Source organism: Carlito syrichta, unplaced genomic scaffold (assembly GCF_000164805.1).
Source record: "Carlito syrichta isolate Samal-C Ts95f unplaced genomic scaffold, Tarsius_syrichta-2.0.1 Scaffold304318, whole genome shotgun sequence".
NCBI lineage: Eukaryota > Metazoa > Chordata > Mammalia > Primates > Tarsiidae > Carlito > Carlito syrichta.
Window position 1 is genome coordinate 416,956 of NW_007248414.1, and position 17,397 is coordinate 434,352.

Here is a 17,397-nt window from a genome sequence, read left to right on the forward strand (position 1 = left end):
GCCTCAGCCTTCCAAGTAGCTGGAACTACGGGCGTGTGCTACCACGCCCGGCTAATTTTTTGATTTATTGAAGAGATGAGGTCTCGCCAAGTTGCCCAGGCAGGTCACAAACTAACTGCATTCTTAATGTGCAGGAAGCACCTTAATATGTGTGAAGTGTCACACCTATGTATGGGTCTTTCTCTGTCCTAACTATAGAACACTATAGTATGGTGCAGATGTAAGGCTGAGTGCTAGGGTGATTAAGATAGGGTTAAAAAGTGCAGCTCAGGCTGGGTGTAATCCTAGCACTTTGGGAGGCTGAAGTGAGAGAATTGCTTGAGCCCAGGAGTTCAAGACTGGCCTGGGCAGTATAGCAAGACCTTGTCTTTTAAAAAAAAGTGCAGCATCCCTTCCCAGCTGCGTGACCTTGGGCAAGGTATTCAGCTCCCTGCTGACTCTGCATCTTGGGCTGGTTGCTTGGGCTTAGTAGGGCAACACATTCCAAGGGCTTCGGCCCATCTAGTGTGGTGCCTCATACAATGGTAGTAGGCTTTTGTGGCTTTAAGAATGATGTCACCTTGGGTGCAGCTCTGGAGACAAACACCTGTGAGGAATGTGCTGCTTCTGAAGTGGGGTGGGAGAACAACTTCTTGGCCGCCAGTGCTTCCCTGATCCCACTGCCTCCAGCTGGGTGATGAGCTACCAGCTGCCAGATCTCCCTGACTAGCTTCCCTGCCTCTCCACAGGGCTGGAGTGACCCAGAGCTGGAGTGACCTGCTGGGCTGGCCAGCAGCCTGTGGAAATTGTTTTCAAACAAGTGACATATGCACTAAGGTGCGTAAAGTGCTCTGATCCTGAGTGCACAGTGACTCTTTACACATGTGAACACCCACGTACCTGCATGTGTTCAACAGCATGCAGAATGTTTGTATCTTCCCAGAGATTCTCAATGTGTCGCCCTAGGAGGTGACCACCCGAGGTGACTTCTACTGTCACATATTAGTTTTGCCTCTTCTTGAACTTCACGTGAATAAAGCCATACTCTTCTGCATCTGGCTTCTTTCAATCAGTGTCATGTTGGTGAGATGCATCCAGCTTGTTGGGTATAGCAGTTTATTCTTCCCAAGACTGTATGGTGTTTCGTTGTATGGGTATTTAGATAAATATCCTCCTGTCGATGGACCTTTGGGTTGTTTTCAGTTCAGGACTACCCTAAAGAGTGCTACTGAGGATGTTTTTATACATGTCCCTGGGTGCACATGTGAATGCCTTTCTGTTCAGTGTCCTTCATGCTTACAGATTTGATGATGCAGTGCTATGCATTTTTAGGCCAAGACTCACTTGAAGAATTGCCTTTCCAATACCTAGGAGTGGGATTGCTGGTCTTGGGTAGATGTGTGTTTAACCTTGGTAGATCTGCCTACAGCCCACTGAAGAGCTCTGGGTCTCCATCAGTAAGAAGCCAGAGCAACCTCTTTCGACAATGAAGGTTCTTTTTGCTGAAGGTGACAGGCAGGGGCCCTTGTGCCATGCCCATGATGCCAAAGGGGTCTACACAGTGTTTTTGACTCAGAGGGTTCAAACACAATTTAATTTCCTCATATGACAGCTCTGCTCCCTCAACCCATCAAGATGTTTACCCATTGATGTGAATCTTACTGATAGTACATTCTATACAATCATCTTTACTTGCATACTTTTCATTTGAAAAAACAGAAGTTTTGCAGTGCCTGCCTTAGCTGAGGAAGGGGTGGTGAGGACAGCAGGTGGATTTGTCACCAGGCCCCTTTCCCTATGGCCTGTGAAGGCCTGAGGGGTTATGGTCTAGACCAGGGATCCCCGCACTTGGTGAAGGACCGGATACGAATATCTTAGGCTCCGGAAGCTGCACGGTCTCTGTCGCCGCTCCTTGACTCTGCCGTGTGGTGTGCAAGATTGTGCAGGAACAAATGAGCATGGCGAAGTTCTAGTGAAAGCTGAGCTGCAAAAGCAGCTGGGGGGCCAGTTTGGCTGGCAACGGGGCTTGCCAATCCCTGGCCTGGACTCCCCTTCAGGTGTGATCCAGGACAGCAGCTGCACTGGCCTCACCTGGGCCCTTGCTGTTAATGCAGAAGCCCAGCCCTCCTCCCCCGCCTGTTTCATCAGAATCTGCATCTCATAAAAAGGCAGGAAACTCATGCACACGCGAACATTTCAGAAGCGCAGGCCTATGGCAGAATGTTCCCTAGTGTCAGATGTCTACAACAGGGAGGCTGGGGAAGATTCCAGGTGGCACCTGGACATGGCATTAGACAACATGGACCCACTAATGTGGGCAGTGACTTCTTCAAGTCACTTCCAGTCCTGTTCACATCAGAAAGAAAGTCTCAGCTTGGTGCTACCATGCCTTTAACACCTCTCCAGTACTTGCGAATCCCCTTTGCAACAAAGCCAGAGTGGGCCTCAGCTTCCTTCCTGAAACTGTGTCTGGCTAGGATTTAAAAACATTGTTATTTTTATTTATTTGTATTGCCTTTACTTTAACTATTAGTTTTTATTTTGGCAAGGGATACTGGCTTTCCCTTTGCAATGGTGGAATGTTTCCTTTTAAGTGAAGTATTGTAGTTTACAAGTGGGAGTTGATTTAGAGAAAGATATTAAGTCAATGACAGTCTGAGTACTGTGCAGATCTGGCAAAATTCCTAAGGAGTGGCATGAATGCTTAGGAAAAAAATGTTGATGTGGCATGTGAATCACTGAAACTCAGGAAATGCGGTGGGGGAGGTGCCAGGGGTGGAGTCTGGGGCTCACCTGGATTCCAGCAGCCACCCTGCGTGCATGACCCTGAGCATGTCACTTCCCTTCTCTGACTTTCTGTCTTCTCATCTAACCGTTAAGGAGCTGGTACAGCATCGTGATCCCAGGTCGAGGACCCCAGCGATCCCCGGGTCTCCCTGTGGAAGTGTCCCTGAGGGGCTGTGATGCTGGCTGCACCCCTACCTCTGATTCAGCCAGAACAGTTTCACATTTAGAGGCTGGGCTTCTACTTGGGGTTTTGTTGATACAGTTTTTGTCTCTGCTAAAGATAAGTCACTGGCTTCAGAATCTCCCAGGCCTATCCAGTTCACTCTGTTCAGAGCTTGAGCTGCCTCCACTCCAAATCTGGTTGCAGTTGATGGACCCTGAGCCCAAAGCACCAGAAACATCAAGTGGAGCTTGCTGTCCTGTGTAACATGGTGCCAAGGGCGAACCTCAGCGGCATGGCTGGATCCGGCATCTCCTCCTCCCTTCATTTCTCAGTACTGCTTTCCTCAGAGTTGGCTTCATTCTCCCCATGTGTTGACAACACGGCTGTCAGCAGTTTCAGACAAACATCCTAATCCTCTCAGCAGGAAGGACTCTTTCCTTCCCAGCATTCTCCTGAAATTCATGGGGTTGACTTTCATCAGTCTAACTGGGTCCACAGGCTCATTCCTGAGCCAGTCATGTGATCAGAGGTTTCAACTCTTGCTGGCTACACCAGAATCACATGCACAACTCCAAGAACCCAATATGGAATCACTCACCTGAAACACACGCTGGGCACTGCACCCAACCCTGCTTAAGCTTGAACTCATCTAAACCACACAGGAGGCTGCATCCTTGCTGATACCTATGTCTATGTGGGAGGCCTCATGCTCGTTGAGACCTGCACCTAGGTGGAAGGCCCCATTCTTGTCGCCCGCCATATAAAGAATAGAGACACAGTGAAGTGAAGTGCATGCCCTAGGTCATCTAGTCAGGATTCAAGTCCACACACTCTGAACTACAGTCTTGACCATGATGTTATCCTGTGTCCTGTTTAGACTGAATTTGGAGAAGTAACTCCTCACCCTCCACACTCAAATTGAGGGGTTGTAACTAGATCAGAGAAGGCAGTTGCTGAATAGGCAAAACCTCTGTATGTTCAAATACCACCTTAAGGAGTTTGAACTTAATCTAGGGAGCCCTGGAGAAGGAAGGGATCAGACTTGAATCTTAGAAAGTTCCTTCTAGAAGATGTGCTATTGGCGACCAAGGCTTCTGTTAGCATGTATCTGGATCTCAGCTCCCCCAGAAGCGTTCCCTGAGATGGGGACCCAAGTGCAAGCAGTTTATTTGGGAGGTGCAGAGAGTGCGGGTAGGGCAGTGGACTATGAGGATGGGGAGGGAAGGCAGCCAAGATAGGGTTCATGATCAAGCCAGCTACCAAGGTGGGAGCTGGAGGTGAGCTGTGTGCAGGAAGCTCCAGGAAACACTAACACACGTGCCTCAGAATTATCCCATTGAGGGGAGGGGGCTGGGGCATTTGTATGCCAACTCCTGCCAGCCACTGGTTGAGGACTGCTCCTTGAGGGATTAGTTTCCTGGTCTTCTGGGCTAGAAGCACTGGAGCACAACAGCCCCTGGGGTTGTGGAAAAGCCCCCAGGCACAGAGATGCAGGTAATGACGGGAAGAGGTTGGCTGGAGCCCTGGGCAGAAGTCCAGGGTTGAGTGACTGCATCTCCCTTCAATGGGAAAGGGATGGGCACTGCAACGGTGGCTGATGTCTGGTGAGTTGTACCAAGGAGCATCACCCTGGGACTACTCAGTCTTATGCATTTTCCGGGACTGGGGCCTTTCAAGAGTCGTGGGCAGTGGGATGCAGGGGGGGAATCCTGCCTTGGAGTCAGAGTCCCTGGTTCATTCGAGGACTTCCAAGCTGGGACCGGTTTCTTCCTCTGTTGTGTGGGCACTGCCATGACTGCTCGGGAGAGGCATGGAGAGGTGGAAGGAGTCCACGGCACCCAAGACCTGGCATGAGCGATGGCCCCAGGACAGTGGCATCCAAGCATCTCCATCTTAGGGAGGCAGACGCAGCAAATGCATGCTCTGCTCTCCCCATTCGCCATCAGAACGGTAGCTCATCACAATGTCATTATTTATGAGAAAAATGGATTCAGCATTTTTATTCCAAATGGAAGCTATTGACATGCCTAGAATAGTTCTGGGCAAGGGAAAGCCCACTGTTAAATGCTCCTTCAGAAACAATCTACAATCAGTGGGCCAGGCATGAGGCCAGCAATGTGGGTCTTTCTGGTCCCCTGGATAAGGGGAATGGAGCTCTCAACAGGAGGCCAGGGTTGGGGCAGGCAGGTGCCAGGAGGAATGGAAATCTTAGTGGGAGAGAAAAACCACAGAGGCCTTGGATTGCTGTTTGTCTGCCCCTGGCTGATGGGGGCCGGAGAGACATTGGCAGGTGACAGAAGAGGGGACCACAAGATGTTTTTGCACCTGTTCCCTTCCAGCCTCTCCTGTCCCTTTCTCCTCCCTCCCTCTCTCTCCTCCCCTATCTACTTCTCCTTTTAACGTTCTCTCTTCCTTCTCCCCGCTCTCTTTCCTCATTTTGTTCTTCACCTTCCCTCTTTAAAAATATTAATTACCAGCTGGGTGTGGTGGCTCATGCCTGTAAACCCAGCACTTTGAGAGACCAAGGTGGGAGGGCTGCTTGAGCCCAGAAGTTTGAGACCAGCCTGGGAAACATAGTGAGATTCTGTCTCTAGCAAAAAAATTGTTTTAAATTGGTTGGGTGGTATGCACCTGTAGTCCCAGCTACTCGGGAGGCTGAGGTGGGAGAATCACTTGAACCCAGGATTGGAGGCTACAGTGAGCTATGAACATGCCACTGCACTCCAGCCTGGGTAACAGATATCTTGTCTCTCATATATATATATATATATATATATTTTTTTTTTCCCTGGTATTTACTCCTTATAAACTATTACAACATTTAAGACCACCAGGTCAGGCTCGGTGGCTCAGCCTATAATCTCAACACTTTAATTAGCTGGGTGTGGTAGCACACGCCTGTAGTTCCAGCTACTTGGAAGGCTGAGGCGGAAGGATCGCCGGAGCCCAGCAGTTTGAGGCTACGGTGGCCGGGAACAGCCACTGCACTTCAGTCTGGGCGATGGAGTAAGACTTCAACTCAAAAAAAAAAAAAAAAATCTCAACACTTTGGGAGGCCGAGGCGAGTGGATTGCTTGAGCCCGCGGGTCCCAGTCCAGGCAAATTGGTGAGATCTCGAATCTACAATAAATCAAAAAGAAAAAAATTAGCTGGGCACGGTAGCATGAGCCTATAGTTTCGGCTACTCGGAAGGCTGAGTTGGAAGGATCACTGGAGCCCTGCAGGTTGACACTGGGGTGGTCATGAGTGTACCACTGCACTCCAGTCTGGGCAATTAAGTGACTCAAAAAAAAAAAGAGACCACCACCATGCACAGTTTGCTGCATGTTCTTCTAGGCTTGGTTCTTTACATTTATCTATACCTAGAAGGCACATACTGGTGGTTCTTTGTTGGTGGTATACATTGATATTAAAATGGCATTAAGCTGTATTATCATTGGGTCACTTGCTTTTTTCACTCAGCAGTGTCTTGCACTTGGGCGTGTAATAAACAGACCTACTTCACTCTTTTGAACTACAGGGAGAGAGACCCCAAAGTGTGGCTTAGAGTTGCTGTATGCATGCACCGTGTCCTCCCTCCCCCCACCATGGTTCAGGCATTTCCAATTCTACGCCACTGCAGGCTGGGTTGAAGGGCACGCTCTTGCTCACTCAGTTTCTCTTTCCATCCCCCCCAACCCCAGGCTCCACTAGTTTTCATCTTGCCCTTTTTACAAAACAAGATCCCTCAGAGATTTATCTATTTTATTTTATTTACTGAGTTGGGATCTCGCTCTGTTGCTCAGGCTGGAGTGCAGAGGCAAGATCATGGCTCAGTGCAGCTTCGACTTCTTAGGCTCAGGCAATCCTTCTGCCTCAGCCTTCCAAGTAGCTGGGACTATAGGCACATGCTACCACGCCTGGCTAATCTTTTTAATTTTTTTGTAGAGAAGAGGTATCGCTATGTTGCCTAGGCTGGTCTCAAACAATCCCCCCACCTCAGCCTCCCAAAGTGCAGGGATTATAGATGTGAGCCACTGCACCTGGCCTTACCTCTTTTAATACAATCACAGCTGCTTATGGAGTCTCAGAGGGGTTGCATGTCTCCACAAGGTTGCACACTATGGCACAGATGCAGTTGTGCCGCAGCCACGTCTGCCTGGACATGGGCTGCCTCCTCACCTGGGCAGGTTTGGGGCCTGTTTTTTTGCAGCAGACACCTTCGGTCTCCAACTCAATGGGGGAAGACCCAATCTTCAGAACATACATCCCAGTTTCTCAAGAGAACAGAAGAAAAATAAATTCCTCTCATTCTTTTGTGATGAGCCAACCAGGCATCATAATTTCTAGGTCAGGTATTCCAAACCCAATTCCCAGGGGCCAGATTCAAAAGTCTCTTTCTTTAGCAGTGGGGAGAAGGCCAGTGCTTTGCCAACGGGTTGTGACACAGCACAGCAGTCCTGTTTACAGAACCACGCTCTGTCTTTAAGCACATGAACATGATGTCTGAGCCCTCGTCAGTAGAGAGAGAAAAAGGTGCTGGCTTAGGGGAGGGTGGGAGGAGCTGCTAATGACTGACAGGGTAGCTGTCTGCTTTTCACTTTAAGAATCACCAGGATGGAGGGTGAGGGGAAGGGGTCTGGCACAGGAGGCAGGAGAGAGCTAGGCATGAACTTGGCTTCTGCCCACAGATGTGACTCTGATAGGTTTAGGGTTGTCTGATGAATTGTATGCCCTGTATTTGCATGCATTTGAGAGAGGAGGAGGAGGAGGAATAAGAGGAGAAGAAAGAGGTAGAATAAAGAAAGAGAAGAAAAGAAGGAAGGAAGAAGGAAGAAGGAGAATGAGAAAGAGAAAGAGGAGAAGACACAAGAGAGACTGAGATGCTAAGAATCCTGATGTCTAACTGGACTTTTGTTGTGCCATGGGCAATTTTGGTATGCTGGTATATGGCCACTTCTCAGAATAATGCTTTTAAATTCATAAAATACAGTATACAGGATAACAAAGGAACACCCTTATAAAGTATTTTAAAATCAAAGTCGTGATTATCAATATAATGTTCTTACTTATCAATGCATCAAACAACAAGATCTAACAATGGATCTAGTCACTACCATGATTTCAGAGCTGTGATGAATGTTAGCAGTTGGAGAGACTGCTGCAACAATTGCAAAGTGACATGAAAACATTGGTGATTACTAATGCCTGCAGAGTCACAGGTACAGCTAACACGACAGTGGCTTGTTATCCTCGTTTGTACTAGAAGGAAACAAGTAAAAATGTAACTGCAATGTTTTGCGCATGCAAGTTTGCAGACTCTCCGAGTTCTTTCTGCACCATGGCCTGCCAGTCAAGAACACCTGGGATAGGTTATCAGAGGTGAGAGGTCAGAGGTGGACGCTGAAGAGGTCTCTTCTATAGCAGTATCTTTGATACTCTGGTCCCATGTGGCTCTGCCCAACCCTGGGGGAGGTGTGAAGGAGAGGGAGAGAGGGCCCTTTCTAGTCCCCAGGGACGGCCTACAGCACCAGTCCAACATCTCAAGAGATACCTGGGGACAGCACTTTGAGCCCAGGCATCAGCAGAGACTGCAGTACAGTGGATGTTACAGGTGACTGGTGCCTCTGGGCTGGTTGATGAGTGCTTAGATTTCTCCTGGGACCTCCCAGACATATTTGGGCATTTTAGGTCAGTCTAGGGCCTAGGCAAGAGAGGAGGTAGAGCCAGTGAAATGTGAATTTTGACTGTTCTCAGAGCTCCTTTCACCAGGGGAGAACGGGGAGGACACAAGGTATGATAATAATACCTTGTATAATGTTTTATAGTTTAAAAATGACTTATGTTTCTCAAGACATACCCATTGTTATCCCTACATTCACGGATGAGGAGGCTGAGGGCCTAGCAAGGGACAGGGGTTTGCTCACGGCCACACAGTGAACGATGGCACCAACTCCAGTCTTGAACTCTTAGTCTAGCATAAAGGAGTGAAAGAGATGTGACAGAGAAGGGAAATTAAGGAGAGACCATGGGGCATAAGACTGAGGCATAAGGACCTTGTTCTGGTGGCAATGGGGAGCTAAGGTAGGTTCTTGTACAGGGTGATGCCTTGAAAGCTTTGGGAGAATTAATCTGGTGATGGTGTGTGCTGTGGGTTGGATAAGGAGAGTGAATGGGGACTAAGACATCCAGGAGGTGGCTGCAATTACTATCCAGGGTGGAACGATAACATCGTGAGGAAAAACCCTGGGGCCCCGCTCAGTACGATGAACCCCCAGCTGTCCACCTGGAAGGGCCACATTGGACATCTTGTGGCGTCCACTCCCAGGGATGCTCCATATCCTATGGGGCATGTCATTCACCACGCAGGAGCCCCGCGTGGTGGGGGCTGTGGGGCTGAACTCCAGTCTTGTGCTCCACTGGACAAGCCTAAGTGGCGGGGTCCAGCCACCCAAGTGAAAGCCCTGTTCTAGTTTACCTGAAGGTTCGCTTGGGGAAAGCACAGCCCTATGCACTGGTCTTTATTCCAGCATCGGCATCCCAAATCCCAAATTTCCTCAGCAGAACCCCCTTTGCTCTTCCCAGGTCATGAGTTTTAGGTGGGGCTGGATTCACTGCCAGGTCTACAGAAGGGCATGTGACCCAAGGCTAGTCAATCAGGGAAATTTCATCTCTTCCACCCTCGTGACTGGTTCAGGGAGGAGCACATGATCCATGGCTGGCCAATCAGGGTAACTTCATCTCTTTCACCACAGTAATTGGCTCATGGAGGGGCATATGACCAAAGCCGACCCAATCAGAATGACTTGGAATTTAGGTGTTGACGTCAAGTTTTCCCCATAAAAAGAGCCTCTGTCCCAAACAAAGCTAAAATAGAGATAGATGTAGGCAAGGGATGGTGAGAGTGAAACTCAGTCAAAATGAGTTCTGATACTATAATCTGAGCTCCAAGATCCAGCCATGCCTGATGTCTCCCTGAGTCTTTTCTCTTATGTGACCCAATAAGCTCCCCCCCACCAAGATAACGTTGAGCTTATGCCAGTTGGCGTTGGGGTTTTGTTGCTTACAAACTGAAGTGTCCCTCTAGAAGGGCCACCTAGATCAGCCCATAGGCCATAGCCCATAGGCCAAATTCTGCCTACCACCTACTGTAGTAAATAAAGTTTTATTGGAACACAGCCAAGACCATTTGCTCACATGTTGTCTATGGCTGTTTTTGCTCTGTAAGGCAGAATTGAGTAATCATGACGGAGACCATATGGCCCCAAGCCTAAATATTTACTGCATGACCTTAAAAGAAAAAGACTGTCAACCTCTGACCTAGATTAATCTCTCTTACCTTATTAAGGAGGAAACTGGGACCCAGAGGAAGATTTGCCTATGGAAAGACTAGAACCCAACTTTTCTGACTCCCACCTAGAGCCCTTTGTCCCTCAGACACAATCCCCAAATGTTGATGGGTCCCCTGGGGGCGATTCACTTGGCAGTTGGATCCCTCTGCTAGCCCTAGACAAAATTCTTTTTTGCAGGCTTCCTGTGATACTCCCAGGAGATGCAGTAGACAGGGAAATTGAAATCCATAAATAACTAAGCCTCACATTCCAGCCAGTCCAGCCCGTGTCCCCCAGGGGCCTGGTAACTGGAGCTGGAGCTGGCATGGAAGACAACTGTCCCGTTTGAGATCCTGTCTAAACCCCACACATGCTCCCCTGGCCATGCAACCCTGGGACAGAGGAAGGCCCAATTATAAAATACTTTTTCCATCCTCTGAGACGCCTACATCTTTTTTTTTTTTTTTTTGAGTTGGAGTCTCACTCAGTCCCCCAGACTGGAGTGCAGTGGCCGCTCCCGGCCACCACAACCTTGACCTGCTGGGGTCCGGCGAGCCTTCCGCCTCAGCCTTTCAAGTAGCTGGAACTACAGGCGTGCACTACCACGCCCAGCTTATTTTTGATTTATTGAAGAGATGAGGTCTCGCCAAGTTGCCCAGGCAGGTCTCGAACCCGCGGGCTCAGGTAATCCACTCACCTCGGCCTCCCAAAGTACTGGGATTACAGGCTGAGCTACCGAGCCCGGCTGACTCCGGCATCTTAAGGGGGCTGAGAAGTGACTGGGGTCCTCGGGGCTGGAAGAGCCCAGGGGCTGGCAGAGAAGGCTCTCTCTCAAGGAGGTGGCCCAGAGCATCAGAAGATGAAATAAAAATGTTCATAAAATGCTTTGCTCCCTCAGTGAAGCCCTGTCCACGCCCAGCTCTCAATGCTCCAGCCACATGGACAGGCGCTGAGTGTTCCAAGCCTGCTCCTCCCACTGTCAGCCGTGTCCGCCTCTCAGAGCTCTGCATGGCTGTTTCCCCCATGGTTCAGGCCTCTCCTCGCTTGTTACCAGGCTTCCCTGATCACCTTTCTTAAAGCTGCTGCCCAGCCCAAGTCATTCTCTACCCTGACTTTCTTTTTGACTTTCTTGTCTCACGGGCCTCTAAAACAGTCTGCGCCCGGGGCAGGGGGGATCAATAATCTCTGTCAAATGACTCAGCAGGGATATGGAAGTGAACAGGGAACTTGAAGCTCAGCAGGAGAAATGAGACTGCCTGCCTCGTGGAGTGAGGGGTGCTACCCCACAGTTGGGCAGGGGAGGGGATTGTGCGAGGCTAGGGGTTGCTGGCGTGGACTTGGGAGGCAGGGAATACTTTCCTGAGGAGGTCCAGGTGGTCAGGAGTTAGCCGGGACAAGTGGGAAACGTTTCTGGTGGAGGGAACAATACATACAAAGGATCAATCGGGCCTGTTATCTCAGCACTTTGGAAGGTCGAGGCAGGAGGATTGCTTGAGCCCAAGAGTTCAAGACCAGCCTGGGCAACATAGCAAGACTTCATCTCTACAAAAAAAATTTTTTTAATTATCTGAGTGTGGTGCCATGCGCCTTTCTTCCCATCTCCTTGGGAGGCCTAGGTGGGAGGATTGCTTGAGCCCAGGAGTTCGAGGCCACAGTTCAAGCCGTGATTGTGCCACTGCGCTTTAGCTTGTGTGGCAGAGCTCTAAGCATATAGGAGGAGAACTGGAAATTTCTGCAAAGGAAAAATTGTAAGTTATAACAGTTTTAGTTTGAGAAGAAAAAAGAGTCGGCCCTCCCAGTAACTGAGGAGAATCAGTAAACACGGAAATTATCTCATGGTCCCATGTAACTGGTGGAAAAACTGGGGGATTAGGCATATAAGCTCAATACGTTTTATTCACACTATTTTCTGCAGTGACTCGACCTACCTGGAAGGTGAGAATAGCCATCACAGCAACAAAAACAGTAGATGGCATTCAAGAAATATTTTGTGAACGGACCAGCCTCTCTGCTTCAAGAGCCAGGGCTTTAACCCTGAAGCCCAAGTTCCTCATTCCCCTCAGCAGGACCACCAGAAGTTTCTGGAGTACGAGGTAACCCTGAAGCCAGGGATTACATCCAAAAATGCCGAGACGATGCCTTGGGTCCTGGAATCTGGCCTTACTCTATATCTCAGGGGGAAAAAAGGCCCCGAGACGAAGGAGTGCGGCAGGTATGAGGGACTCGAGGCACGGGTGGAGGGGGCAGGGGGCAACATGGCTGAAGAGGGAGGCAGGGCCGCGTCGAGCACATGCGAGGCTGCGCTGCATCCCAGGGGTGATGGGCCACAAGGCGGTGGTTGACCACAGACATCACAAAGTCATCCACAGGCCCGGAAGGCTTATCTCAAGGGCGAGTTCGAATCAGAAGTCAGGACCAAGGGGAGGAGGCCCAACCGAGGGAGGGTCCCTCCTTGGGAGAGGGGTGGGGCATTGTCAGGGTGACGTGGACTCCCTGCTCCCCCTGCCTCGGCATCCACATCCAGAGCTGCTGTTCTGCCTTGGTCTCTCCATGCTGTCTGTGTGGATGGCTTCCTGGAGGAGGTGACCTGAGCAGCCTGGACCCATTTAGAAGTGCTGAACAGGGAGGCCTTAGCACAAATCCCAGTTTATCTTTAAGTGGGCTGTGCAAGGTTGGGCACTTCTCTGTGTCATCTGTCAAATGGGAAGGATAGGAGCCCCCATCTCCTGGGGTTTGTGATGGTTCAATGAGACGTGTGTGGAGTGCTAGGCACAGAGCCTGGCATGAGACCAGCACCCGAGGGGTGGCGACTCTCTCAGCGATTATTAGAGGCTGGCTTGTTCCAGCTAGAGGTCACTTTAGGGAGGGAGAGGGCAGACTATGGGAGGGGAAGGTTGTTGGAGATTTGGGGGAGCCCATGGGATTTTGGAGGCTCCCAAATGCTCACTGGAAGAGACCTATCCTTGGGGAGGTCTCAGGGCTGTCCGTCTCCCGCTGAGCTTCCATCTCCCAGGTCAACTCTTGGAGGGTTAGTCCTGAGACAGAGAGAATCCCCTCTTCAGAGTTGGTAGCCAAGGACAGAATCTCTGCCGTTCCTCTGCAGCCTCAGCGTGCAGGCCAGGTGGAGACAGCCACCTTGTGGAAGGTGACAGATGGCCACAAATGAGGGATGAATGAACCTGCTAAATCATCATCTGGGAAATTGAGCATCTCGCCTCCCATCTGCGAGAGCCTCTTCCCTGTGGACGGGAGCGTATGCTTGGGTGTGAATGTGGGGGGCATTCAGTGTCTATGCAGACGGATTGAGAGCCGTGCCTTGGGTGGCATGACACCCAGGCACACACACTGCACCCGTTCATTCATCCATGGGCTCTCACGCCCCGGTCTCAGACACCTTTGTGCATCCAGAAATGCCAGCCCACACGTGTTCACACCGAGAGGACAAGCCACACAACGGATGGATTTTCACACCTGCACTTTTCACGTGAACTCATGCCGGGGACCACATGCTTTTCCCAGGGAAGGGCCGGAGTGCGGGCTGCATGCTTGTTCACAGGGATGTCTTGGCCCTCCCTCAAGAGGATCTGTTTCCCAGCCTGGTGGAGTCAGTCTCCCCTGTGCGCACCCCGGCTGTGTCGCAAGTAGGGAGAGCTGCTGTCACTTCTGGGCGGGAGCTTCACAGCCCACTTGCAGCTCCTCCCAGTTCTTTTGCCTCTGCACGGGACCAGCACCGTCTCAGAGGGAGGCATCCTACTTACTGTGGGTCCTGGGTGCAGTTGACAGAAACACCAGCCTATGTGTGTGACCCACAAATTAGCTGGTAGATGCTGAGAACTCAATCTCTGCTGCTGTGAGCCATGAGAACTGGGAGCCATTTGTTACTGCAGCGTCACTCAGCCTTAGCTGACTGAAACAACACACCCACACTTCACACGCACTGCCCATGGACTTGCCTTGGCGCTGCACCCTTCATGCATGCCCGCACGCACACGCGTGCACACACACACACACACACACACACTCCCCTGGGGCCACACACTCATGTACGCACATGTGCGCTCTCCTGGACCCACACACTTCCCCTAGCACACTCCAGGCTAGGCCGACATGTGTTGTCTCCAAACTCTAATCAGGCCCAGTAAGGGGTGGGGCAGGATGAGATGGGAATCAGATGTGTGTTCCCTGTGGCCTTGCAGCTGAATTATTTCATCAGAAGGGGCTTTTATGTTGTCAAAGGATGCAGATCTCAGACTTGGCTGAGTGGGCAGTTTTCTGAGGACAAGGAGCACTTCCTGGGGAGCCAGGTGTCGGAAAACTTGACTTCGAGTTTCCTATGGCTGTGTGACCGTCTCTGGTCTGTCCCTCACTGGGGACAAGAATGGCTGTGAGTCCTAGAGGGGAGGCTGGTCAAATCCTAAAGACAGTTGACACCTCCGTAGCCCTTTCTCCTAGAGAATGCTCTTTGTGGGCATCTTTCATGGGCTCTCACAGCAGCCCTCTGTGGCGGCCTTTGGATTAAAGTCCCCTGAGCAGACATCTGCGGGTGACTCCAGGCCAGAAAAACCCGGTCTGCTTGAGGATGTGGGTGACACCATAGTGACCCCCTCCACAGACACACATGACTAGAACTCATGGCAGGAGGGGCCCAACCTGATCTTGGGATGGAGTTGTGTGGGGGTCCCAAGGAACAAGTGGCCACATCCTGGGGCGTTTGGGGAGACTTACCTTCCTCAGAGCTCTGTGAGCTGGGTTTCCAAATGCTGGTGACAGCATGAGCAGGAGGAACTGGATTCAAGTCCCAACTCCTTTACTTTCAGGCTGTGGGACCTTGGGTAAAGGACTTGTCCTCACTAGGCCTCCATTTCCCCATCTGTAAAATGGGTACAATCATAGCTATAATCCTCATTGGGTTATCATGAGGATGAAATGAGAAGATGCTCAGAGCAGCCCCAGGCAGAGTCTGTGACTCTTTCCTTGAAGGCCACTCTGATGCTTCTTCCTCCAGAAAGCTTTCCTTGATCTCACCTTCCTCCAAACTCACAGAGCACTTAAAAAACACCTGTTCACATTCTGGCATAAATTAAAGTTCACTCAGTAGTGAATTTGCTCTATGTTTTACTTTACTTTATTTTATTTATTTATTTACTTATTTTTGAGTTGAAGTCTCACTCTGTCGCCCAGACTGGAGTGCAGTGGCATGCTCCCAGTCACCGCAGCCTTGACCTGCTGGGCTCCGGAGATCCTTCTGCCTCAGCCTTCCAAGTAGCTGGAACTACAGGCGCGCACTACCACGCCTGGCTTATTTTTGATTTATTGTAGAGATGAGGGCTCGCCAAGTTGCCCAGGCGGGTCTCGAACCTGTGGGCTCAGGCAATCCACTCACCTCAGCCTCCCAAGGCGCGGGATTACAGGCTGAGCCACCGAGCCCAGCCTGCTCTACATTTTATCAAGCACCTTCTGAGTGCCAGATCCTGGGCTGGGGGCTGTGGTGTGGAGGTGAGTGAGACAAGATTGTTGCTCTCCAGTAATGAGCCCAGTTGACCTGTAACTGAGCTGAGGGCTGCGACCAAGCTCGGCTCATCTTCTCATCCTTCCTCCAGCCTGCACACAACTGGCGCACAGGCGTGCGTCACAGGTTGGAAAGCAGGAGCAGGGTGGGAAGTTCTCAGGCCTGGAGTCGAGTCAAGCTGTTAAAGTCTTGCTAAGTGGCCTTGGGCAAGCCCCTGCCCCGTGTGCCTCAGTTTCTTTATCTGCAGAATGGCAGGGGTTGGAACTGATCAACTCTAAGCACCACTGAGCTCCATTACCCAAGAGCAGCGAAGATTGAGTCCATCCTCACTGGAGGCCCAGAGCTCCTCTCCCCCAGGCCCTGAGGGTGCCCTGCCAAGGGAAGTGAGGGAAAGGTCCATGCTGGAGCTCTTGGGAGGTCGCCCTTTATTATTCGGTGGCTTTAATTAGCATCTGCAGGCTGATCGGAGTGAGTATTAACGAGCCATTGAGTCAGAGCCAGTTTTCCAGTGTGCTGGGTTTTTGATGAATTAATTACTTCTGACAGCTCCAAACACCAACTCTGCACAAGCAAGCCCAGGGTGGCCGCTGACTGGGCCATCCTGGGCCCTTGCTGGCCAATCTGCCCACAGTACCCTGCTGGCCAATCAGCATGTCCAGAAGTCTAGCCTGGGCCCTTGGCCTCCATTTGGACCTAGCCTCTCGCTTTCTCACGCATCACCTCTCCCTGCTTCCTAATCCACTGCCAAAACATGCCACATTATTCAGCCTCCCCAGCTAAAATGATGGCCCCTTTTCCATGCCTGTCCTCCAATAGGAGGAAAGAAACTTTCCCATCTTTTGAGTAACAATGTGAGAAAAATCATACGTTCTCAGCAGCGTGAGTTCCCTCCAGGAAGAAAGCTGTTTAATTTTGATGAACACTTGTATACTTTTTTGGGAAATTGGGGGTCAGATCTCCAGCGGGAATACTGAGCTAAGTATCAGCTGAGGGATGCAAATTGAGGGCAGAGCGGAATTGCTCCAGCAGTGGAGGGGATTTTTAGAGACTGTGTGGGGAGAAGAGAGAAGAGGAGGCATGGCACATACTCTGTCTTCTCCTTCTGCCTTGGCCTCCTGGCAATCTCAGAGCCACACCGTGGCTTTTCAGACCCCTGAAACTTTGCCCAAGTTTATCCCTCTGGAATGCCCAGGCCTCTCTTCTTGATTTGAGAAAACTTCTAATTATACTTCAAAACCTAGCCCCAATGTCTACTGTACCTTCTCCAACTAGCTCTTTCTGGGTTTCCACTCAACTCTGAAAAGATTGCCACCCAGGCATTTATAACCTTGTTCTGGATCTGTTGGTGTATGCATCTGTCTCTCCTGGTAGTCTGGCTGAGAGCGTCCGAGAGTAGAGACCTTGTCTTTTTCACCATTGAAGCCCAGAGTCAGGCACAGAGCATGTCATAGAGGGCTGCACAGGGATGGTAGGGAATGAATAGAATTAGTGAGATCCCTGTGGAAGATGGAAGGAAACCCTTTGGGAATAGTTGAGAATGCTTACTCTAGAGTTTGATTATATTTGCCTCCTGGACTGGTAGCCCATGAGGGCAGGGCTGATGTTTGAGTCCTCTCAGCTGGAGTTCATGGATGGTGGGTGAGTGGAGA